Genomic DNA, 9,879 nt, shown 5'->3' with positions numbered 1-9,879 from the left:
AATTATTTCAACAACTTACTCATATGTTGCGACGGATATCTCATATGTTCAACAACTTACTCATATGTTGCCGCATAGATATCTCATATGTTGCAACAACTCCTCAATTGTTGCAGCATATTCACGATATTGATCACATTGAACTTATTTGTTTATACTGAATAACATTGAATTCATTTTTTTTATCACTAACTATGGTCGAATTAAGTACTTCACATCAAATCACTCTAATGATCACTCGATTTAGGAAGAATACACTTAGAATTGCCCATCTAATCCATGAAATTACTATCTAATCCATTAAGGATGTTAGTAGATATATATATATATATATATATATATTCATCACTAAATACCATTTATTTTCTTTTTTTAACACTAAATATGGGTGAATCAAGTAGTTCTCTCACGACCCAACCCGCCATGACTGGCACCCAACTAAATCCCAGTGGGCGAACCAACACACAAGATCTCTATTCATTTAAGTCTGATTTTATATTAAACAAGTCAAACGATTATACTCATTCATGCATCAAATAAACTGAGTAAGTCATGCCATAAAATACTAAAACAAGTGCAGAAGTCTAACTATTACAAATTCCCCAAAATTCGAAAGTCATCGTACATGACTCTAAGCCAAAAACACGTCTAAGAACTGAAATTTGTCTAATAAATGTCCATAATGTCCAGAATAAGAAAAGACATCATAAGTGGAAGATCTTCGAGCAGTACGAGAGAAGGAGCTCACCACAAAATCGTCGCCAAATATCCTCCACGCTAGATGCGAGGACGAGTAGCGATCTCTATATCAAAATTTGCGCTCAAAGAATGCGGAAGGTAGTATCAAGACAAACACTATGTACCGTAAGCATCATAGGCCGACTAAGATTAGTATTATGCATATCTCATGAAATCACTAAAATAAACAAGCCAGTCAATCATACACGAATATCAATACATCACAACAAGTCAGCCACAGACAAACACAACAAATCACCGAATTGCCAAGAATCACAAACACGTTAACTACAACGGAGATAAAAGTACACTATACCCCCACTCGTTGTACACACATGCTATCTGATGTCATAGCTCAGTAGTCATGACCTGCAGGGGACCCATGGTGTCCATGTACCACTCGTTCCGGAACACTCCTCTGATCCGAGCACAACCTCCTCTCCGGAACCAACCTCGGACGCGGGATATAACAATAAACCTCTCATTTCTAGAACTATCCTCGGACCACGAGCCCATAATCTAGGCCATATATGTGCTTTGTCATACCTTTTACAGTAATGTGTTTCTTACCTTCTCAATATCCATATTCACCTCATCATTTCATGTCACAATACCCTCGAGAAGACTATATTAACTTCTCATCACAATACAACCACTGTAGATAAAATCACACGGGAATAACGGCATGAAGCCTACACAACATTCAATAATACACACATAGGAGCTTAACAACACAATATCATGTAATGAATACTAGATATGCTTTCTCCTAATGAAATCACAACATACATTCAACTAACCGAAGTCTAACTCAAGTAAACCGTAACCTACCTCAGAGTAGAGCTGGAACAATGCCTGTTACTCTGCCACAACCTTTCTTTTCCTCAAAGCTTCAATACGTTCACGCTTTAGAAATAGAAGACTCACTGAGTCACATTGCTCAATTTGCAAATACCAAGGCGAGAAATACCCTTCCCTCTCCCCATTCTAAGGGTGGATGATTCTCTAGGTGGTAGACAACCTATCAAAAGCCCCTAATATTCATGAACCATCAATTTCTACCACATTCTATCAAACATTCCCATCACAACAGTTTTTCCATGGCAAAGACACCATTTTTATAGAACCCTAGGCCTCCAATCACTTAGTTTGTGTCTCTAACTATTCAATTTATGATCAAGAGCAACTAACCAATGTATTTAGAGGAAAAAGTATGCGATAATAACCTTAACCCATCATTTAGGAGCTTTATTAACATTCTAGGGTTTCTATTTCAATTTCACCATTAAAGACCCATGGGGATGATTACAATAATGAAGGGGAAAGGAATGATAGAATGAAAAGCAATGGAACTTACCTGCCAAGATTGTCTTAACCTAGCTTGAAAATTCTCTCTAAGTGTTTGTTGGGAAGTGTGTTGGGGTGGGTGTTATGAATGAGAAAATAAAACTAAGGCATTTAAAACCCGGCTATTGCCTCCCGTCGACCGCTGAGGTGGTCACTCCGCCGCTGCAACGGTCCCACTATAGCGGTCGAGTGACCGCTATAACGGTCCCTAACTTTCCCGCCTGATCGCTATGGCGGTTGGTTCACCGCTATAGCGGTAATCCCACCACTGCAGCGGTCCATTTTAGGCAGTGAGGTCGGTTTTCTATCCAGTTTTTCCCCCTATCACCCCACATTTCATCCAAGGCCTCAAAACATAATACAACACATACACATATATAAAAAGACGCCTTACGAATCCACCCGCGGCCTCAGAATTCCCAATGGAGTCCTAAATTCCCATAACGACCGAAAGGATCGTTATACCAGATACCAATTAAGACACTGTTCGTCCCCGAACGGACTAGGATGAGAATCTAGGGAGGAGTTACCTGACTCGGCGAAAAGTTGAGGGTATTTGCTGCGCATATCCGACTCTGTTTCCCAAGTAGCTTTTTTCACTGGTCGATCCTTCCACTGAACTTTCACAGAAGCTATTTCCTTGGACCTCAACTTGCGAACATCCCTGTCTAAGATAGCAATCGGCTCTTCCTCATATGACATATTTTCATCTAACAACATCGAATCCCAATGGATAATATAGGAACCATCACCGTGGTACCTCTTCAACATCGACACATGGAACACCGGATGAACGTCTGATAAACCCGTAGGTAAAGCCAATTTATAAGCCACCTCCCCCACACGTTTGAGAACCTCAAACGGACCAATGAACCTCGGGCTAAGCTTGCCCTTCTTTCCAACCTCATCACACCCATCATAGGTAGACCTTCAATAAGACTTGCTTCCTTTCCTCAAACTCAAGATCTTGACATCTTGTCCGCATACTCTTCTCGCCCATTCCGCGCCGCTAACAACTTGGCTTGAATCACCTTCATCTTCTCTGGGGACTCTCTCAGAAGATCAATGCCCTAAGGCCTCACCTCCAACAGATCGAACCACCCAATAGGAGACCTACACCTCCTCCCATACAACGCCTCAAACGGAGCCATATCAATGCTCGAGCGATAGCTATTATTATAAGCAAATTCGGCTAAAGGCAAGAACTGATCCCAATGCCCGCCGAAATCTATCACACACGCACGAAGCATATACTCCAGAACCTGAATAGTCCGCTCGGATCGCCGTCGTCTGAGGATGGAAGGTTGTGCTAAGATCTAACCTCATACCCAACTCCTCATGCAAACACTTCCAAAACCTGGATGTGAACGTGGTACCCCTATCGGACACGATGGAGATAGGAACCCCGTGGAGTCTAAGTACCTCCCGAATGTAAACTTTAGCTAACTTCTCTGCATCATAAGTTATTTTCACTGGAATAAAGTGAGCAGACTTAGTCAACCTGTCAACAATAACCCAGATAGAGTCAAACTTCCCTAGTGTCTTCGGAAGACCCACTACGAAATCCATGGCTATTCTTTCCCACTTCTATTCAGGAATGGGCATTCTCTGCAATGTACCCCTAGGTTTCTGATGTTCATACTTCACCTATTGGCAATTTAGGCACTACGCAATAAACTCTACAATATTCCTCTTCATCCTAATCCACCAGTAATGTTGCGTCAAGACACGATACATCTTAGTGACACCAGGATGGATAGAATACCTCGAACTATGAGCCTCTATCAGAATGGTCTTAATCAATCATGGCCTCCTTGGCCTCACCACGCAACACCTTGTCTCGTATTTTACACAGCTTAGCCTTGATCTGCTATAAAAATGATGACCGAGCCTCAACACAAGCCAACACCGTGCCTGTGTTAGAGATATCCAGTCTCATAAAAGTATTAGCCAGAGTCTGCACCTCTCTAGCCAACGGACGCGCAGAAGAAATTAAACGAGCCAGACTTCCCATACTAGCCGACTTTCGGCTCAATGCATCAGCTACCACATTAGCCTCACCAGGGTGATACAAGATGGTGATGTCATAGTCCTTCGGCGCTCCATCCACCTCCGTTGTCTAGTTCGATCTTTCGAGTGAACACATGCTGCAAACTGCGATGGTCTGTGTACACTTCATAATGGACACCATACAAGTAAGGCCTCCGCATTTTCAATGCAAACACCACCGCTGCCAACTCTAGATTATGAGTAGGATAGTTCTTCGCATGCACCTTCAACTGCCGAGAAGCATAAGCAATCACCTTCTTTTCCTGCATCAAGACAACACCCAAACCAGAACGTGAAGCATCACGATAAACAACAAAATCCTTGCCCTCAACGGCAATGCCGAATCGGTGCCGTAGTCAACAATATTTTCGAGCTTTTGAAAGCTCTCCTCACACTTGCTCGACCACTCGAACGGTACCTCCTTCCGAGTAAAATGGGTCATATGAGAAGCAATCGAAGCAAACCCTTTCACAAACCGACGATAGTAGCTAGCCAGACCCATAAAACTACAAATCTCGTCACCGTCACAAGGGCTTAGCCCATTCCTTGATCGCTTGAATTTTCCAGATCCACTATAATACCCTCTTTCGAAATAACATGCCCGAAGAAAGACACAGAAAAAGGGGAAAGGAATGATAGAATGAAAAGCAATGGAAATTACCTCACAAGATTGTCTTGCCCTAGTTTGAAAATTCTCTCTAAGAGTTTGTTGGGAAGTGTGTTGGGGTGTTATGAATGAGAAAATAAAACTAAGACATTTAAAACCCGCCTATTGCCTCCCGTTGACCGCCGCGCGTCGTTCGCCATCGCGCCTATCCCCGCCGCGGTCCAAGTGACCGCTATAGCGGTCCCTAACTTTCCCGCTATAGCGGTCCCTAACTTTCCCGCCTGACCGCTATGGCGGTTGGTTCACCGCTATAGCAGTAATCCCACCGCTGTAGTGGTCTATTTTGGGCAGTGAGGTCGGCTTTATGTCCAGTTTTTCCCCCTATCACCCCGCATTTCATCCAAGGCCTCAAAACACAATACAACATATGCACACATATAAAAAGACGCCCTACGAATCCACCGCGGCCTCGAAATTCCCAATGCAGTCCTAAATTCCCATAACGACCGGAAGGGTCGTTACAGGTTCGCATCAAATCACTTAATGATCACTCGATTTAGTGCATACTGACTTAGTAGATCATCTCTCTTGACTCAAAATACGTCAAATTGATTAAGTATTATACATTGATCACTAAATATCGTTGATTTCCTTTGTTTATCACTAAATATGGGTGAATCAAGTAGTTCACATCAATTCACTCTAATGATCACTCGATTTAGTGCATACTGACTTAGTATATCATCTTTCCTGACTCAAAATACATCAAATTGATTAAGTATTATACATTAATCACTAAATATCGTTGATTTCCTTTGTTTATCACTAAATATGGGTGAATCAAATAATTCACATCAATTCACTCCAATGATCACTCGATTTAGTGCATACTGGCTTAGTAGATCATCTTTCCTGACTCAAAGTACATCAATATGATTAAGTATTATACATTGATCACTAAATATTGTTGATTTCCTTTATTTATCACTAAATATGGGTGAATCAAGTAGTTCACATCAATTCACTCTGATGATCATTGGATTTAGTGCATACTGACTTAGTAGATCATCTTTCTTGACTTAAAATACCATCAAATTGATTAAGTATTATATATTGATCACTACATATTGTTGATTTCCTTTGTTTATCACTAAATATCATTGATTCCCTTTGTTTATCACTAAATATGGATGAATCAAGTAGTATATGTTGCAACAACTGTAATATATGTTGCAGCAAGTGTAGTATCTGTTGCAACAACTGTAGTATCTATTGCAGCAAGTGAGATACTTGTTCCAACAAGATACTAGTTCCTGCAACAAGTCTTGTTACTTGTTTGATAAAACCGAACAAGTTACAGAGTTGTTGCAACAGATTCATTACTTGTTGAAAACTGTTCAGCAATTTATTAACAAGAATACACACATTTGTGATTTGAACACGATCAACATATCATATAAACCAAGTTCACAAACACCAAGAACATAAATTATCATTCTAAAAAAGAACAATATTAAAATGTCATAAAGTTCCAAAAAATAACTATTTTTGTGCCAGCTGTTTTGCATAAGGAGCATTTGTTTTTCCTCGATCGCAATGATTCCCCGATTCCACGTCTCCTCTTTGTCCGCCTTCTTCCGGGTTTTCTAGGATCAACATATGGCGGAGGTATCTCTCTCTAATTCAAAACTTCTTTTCAAGAATTTTTTTGGGAGGTGGGTGATGCAAAAAACAAAAACTAAAAACTTTTCAAAATTTTTTTTTTAAAACAAAATATTTTTGGGTGGGTGAGTGGAGTAAGAAACCAAAGAAAAAAATTACTTTTCAAGATTTTTTTTTTTTTTGGAAGGAGGGGGTGGGGGAGGTTGGTGGATGGGGTGGGGGTGGTGCAAAAAATCAAAAACAAAAACTTTTTCAAAACTTTTTTTTTAAATATTTTTTTTTGGGAGGGTAAATAAAAAAAAAAACAAAAAAAACTTTTCAAAATCTTTTTTAAAAAAACATTTTTTTGGTAGGGTGTGGGGGTGGGGGGCAAGGGCAGGGAGGGGTGGATCGGGTGGGGGTGGTGCAAAATCAAAAACAAAAACTTTTCAATTTTTTTTTTTAAAAATAAAATTAATTTTTTTGGGAGGGCGGGGGGGTGGTGTACAAAAAACAAACAAAAAAACTTGTCAAAATCTTTTTTAAAAAAAACATTTTTTCGTGGGAGGCGGGGTGGGGGTAAGGGCGGGGGAGGGGTGGATGGGGTCAGGGGTGGTGCAAAAAACCAAAAACAAAAATTTTTCAAAACTTTTTTTTAAAATAAAATTAATTTTTTTTGGAGGGTGGGGCGGGGCGGCAGGGGGGGGGTGGGTGGTACCAAAAACAAACAAAAAAAAATTTTCAAAATCTTTTCTTAAATTTTTTTTTTCATGGGGGTTCGGGATCGAGGGTGGGGGTGGTGCAAAAAATCAAAAACAAAATCTTTTCAAAACTTTTTTTTTAAAATAAAATTAATTTTTTTTGGAGGGTGGGGCGGGGGGGGGGGGGGGGGGGGGGTGGGTGGTACCAAAAACAAACAAAAAAAAATTTTCAAAATCTTTTCTTAAATTTTTTTTTTCATGGGGTTCGGGATCGAGGGGGGGTGGTGCAAAAAAACAAAAACAAAAACTTTTCAAAACTTTTTTTTTAAAATAAAATTAATTTTTTTTGGGAGGGTGGGGGTGGTGGGGTGCGAGGGTGGGTGGTACAAAAAAACAAAAACAAAAAAAAAACTTTTCAATTATTTATTTTAAAAAAACATTTTTTGTTGTGGGGGTGGGGGTGAGGGGCAAGGGCAGGGGGCGGGGTGGGGGTTGGGGGAGGGAGGGGGTGGGGACGGGGTGGTGGGGGCAGGGGGTATTTTATGATTTATATGGGTTGGGTCAAAGTGTTAAAAATAAAACTTTAAGGCAATGTGTAAAAAACAAACCTTTGGGTCAAAGTGTTAAAAATATAACTTTGGGGCAAGTCAAAACTCCCTAATCACTAATCCAAAGTTTATCATCCCTACTCAATTAAAAAAACTAGAGTTATCCCAACTCAATTTTTAAATCTTTTTGTCTCCTTTAATTAAAAACCCCGACTCTCTTTCTGCTACTGTGAGAATGAAACAATGAATGATGGTGATATGGTGTACATACGGAGATATGGTGGTGTTTGAGAGGAATTTTTGAATCCCCAAGGGAATACATAATTATATTTTTATACAAAACATATACATTATTTATATGCCATTATAAGAATGCATATGTAGTATATAATTAAAAGATAAGGGTTAAAAATACATCCTAACTATTGTTTTTATTTTTATTTTTTTAGTTTTACATCCAAACTATCATAAGGTTGAGAAAACTACCTAAACTGTCACTTTCTAGTTTGCAAAACACACCTGAACTAAATGTGTGAACTCACTCTCCAAAAGGCAAGTGAAACTGAAATTTTCTCAAAAAATTTATCCACACAGCATAAGTAATGCTATGGTGGCGCCTACATGGAAATTAAAAAGTTAATATTTTTTTTATAAAAAAAAGTATATATTTTTTTTATAAAAAAAAAGTATATATATTTTTTTAAAAAAACTGCATTATTTTTTTTTAAATAAAAATCGCATTTAAAAAAAAAAAAAACAAATCTGGATTTTTTTGAAAAAAATATCAATAAATTTAGAAAATCAGAAAAAAAAAAGATTTAAAAACATGTGAAAACTAAATAATCAGTTTTTTTTTTTTTTTTTTTTTAAAATAACTTTTCCATTTTTTAAACTATTTTTTTATTTTTTCTAATTTTTTTACAAAAATTATTATTTTTCAGTTTGTTTTTTAAAACAAATAGTTTTTTTTTTTTTTTAATTTCCATGTAGGTGCCATTGTGACATCATTTATCCACATGGACAACACTTAGCAACATTTTTATATAAAATGGAGAGTGCAGATCACATGTCATTCAAACATAATTTGAGGTGTGTTCTGCAAACTAGATAGTGATAGTTTAGGTAGTTTTCTCAACCTTCTGATAATTTAGGTATGAAACTCAAAAAACAGTAATAGTTGGGGTGTGTTTTTGACCCTTACCTCTATAATTAATGTATAATAACGTATAAGGATGTATATGTAAAGTTACAAAAGAAGTTGAGCAATTTATATATAGCTATACAGAGTAGATATATTATCTATAAAGTGCAATTTGAGCTGATTTATGTGTTAATACATGATTATACAAAATATATACATTATATATATAAAAAATATGTAATATTTATATAATGATACGACAGCTGCAAACTAGATGCACGGGCTGTATATATGGGTTATTTCCCCTATTTTTTGAACTTTTTTTTTTGCACGGATTGTCCTTCTTTTGGGGCGGGCTTTAATTTTTGTCCCTCAAATGATGGTATTTAATTTTTGCCCTTCGCTTAAAAAAGTGACTGAAAAACTCCAAATTTCTGGGTTTGAATTCCCACTCAGTAAAAAATAATAATTTTGCAAGGCAAGACTTTTGCAAAAAAGCTGCCTTATGCGGCAGACTTTGCCTGAAGGCATAACTAAAAGTTTATCTTACAAGGCAAAGTCTGCCGTCTCCGGTATAGGTTTAAAGAAACCTATGCCTTGCAAATTATTATTATTTTTCGATTATGCTGGGTTTCGAACCCAGAACTTCAGGGTATTTTCGATTACCTTTTTAAGAGAAGGACAAATATTATAAACCAGCGAATTAAGGGACAAAAATTAAAGACCAGTCCCTATGAGGACAATCGTGCAAATTGCCCTCTGTTTAACCTGATGACATTTATCTGGAGAGGCCCAACAATTAGAAACCCACAAAGCAGCTCAAGGTCATGGTGCATAAATTCGGGGGAGGGGGGGGGGGGGGGGGGGGGACACTTTTGTAACCAGAAAAAAAAAATTTGAACCAAACTAACCCATTAAAAAAAAAGAACCAAACTAGGCTTCACGCACAGAATCTGTGCGTGAAACCCGTAGCTAAAACCCCCGGACCCACCCTTTATTCTCTTCTCTTTCAAACTCAAAATTAAGGTTTTTTGCGTACTTTGACCGAAGATTAGTCACGTTTCAAAACACCGGAATATAAATATTTTATATAGAACATAATATTTT

This window comes from Lycium ferocissimum, chromosome 12 (genome assembly GCF_029784015.1).
Source record: "Lycium ferocissimum isolate CSIRO_LF1 chromosome 12, AGI_CSIRO_Lferr_CH_V1, whole genome shotgun sequence".
Lineage (NCBI taxonomy): Eukaryota > Viridiplantae > Streptophyta > Magnoliopsida > Solanales > Solanaceae > Lycium > Lycium ferocissimum.
The sequence above is the reverse complement of the archived record's forward strand: the minus strand, read 5'-3'. Positions refer to the sequence as shown.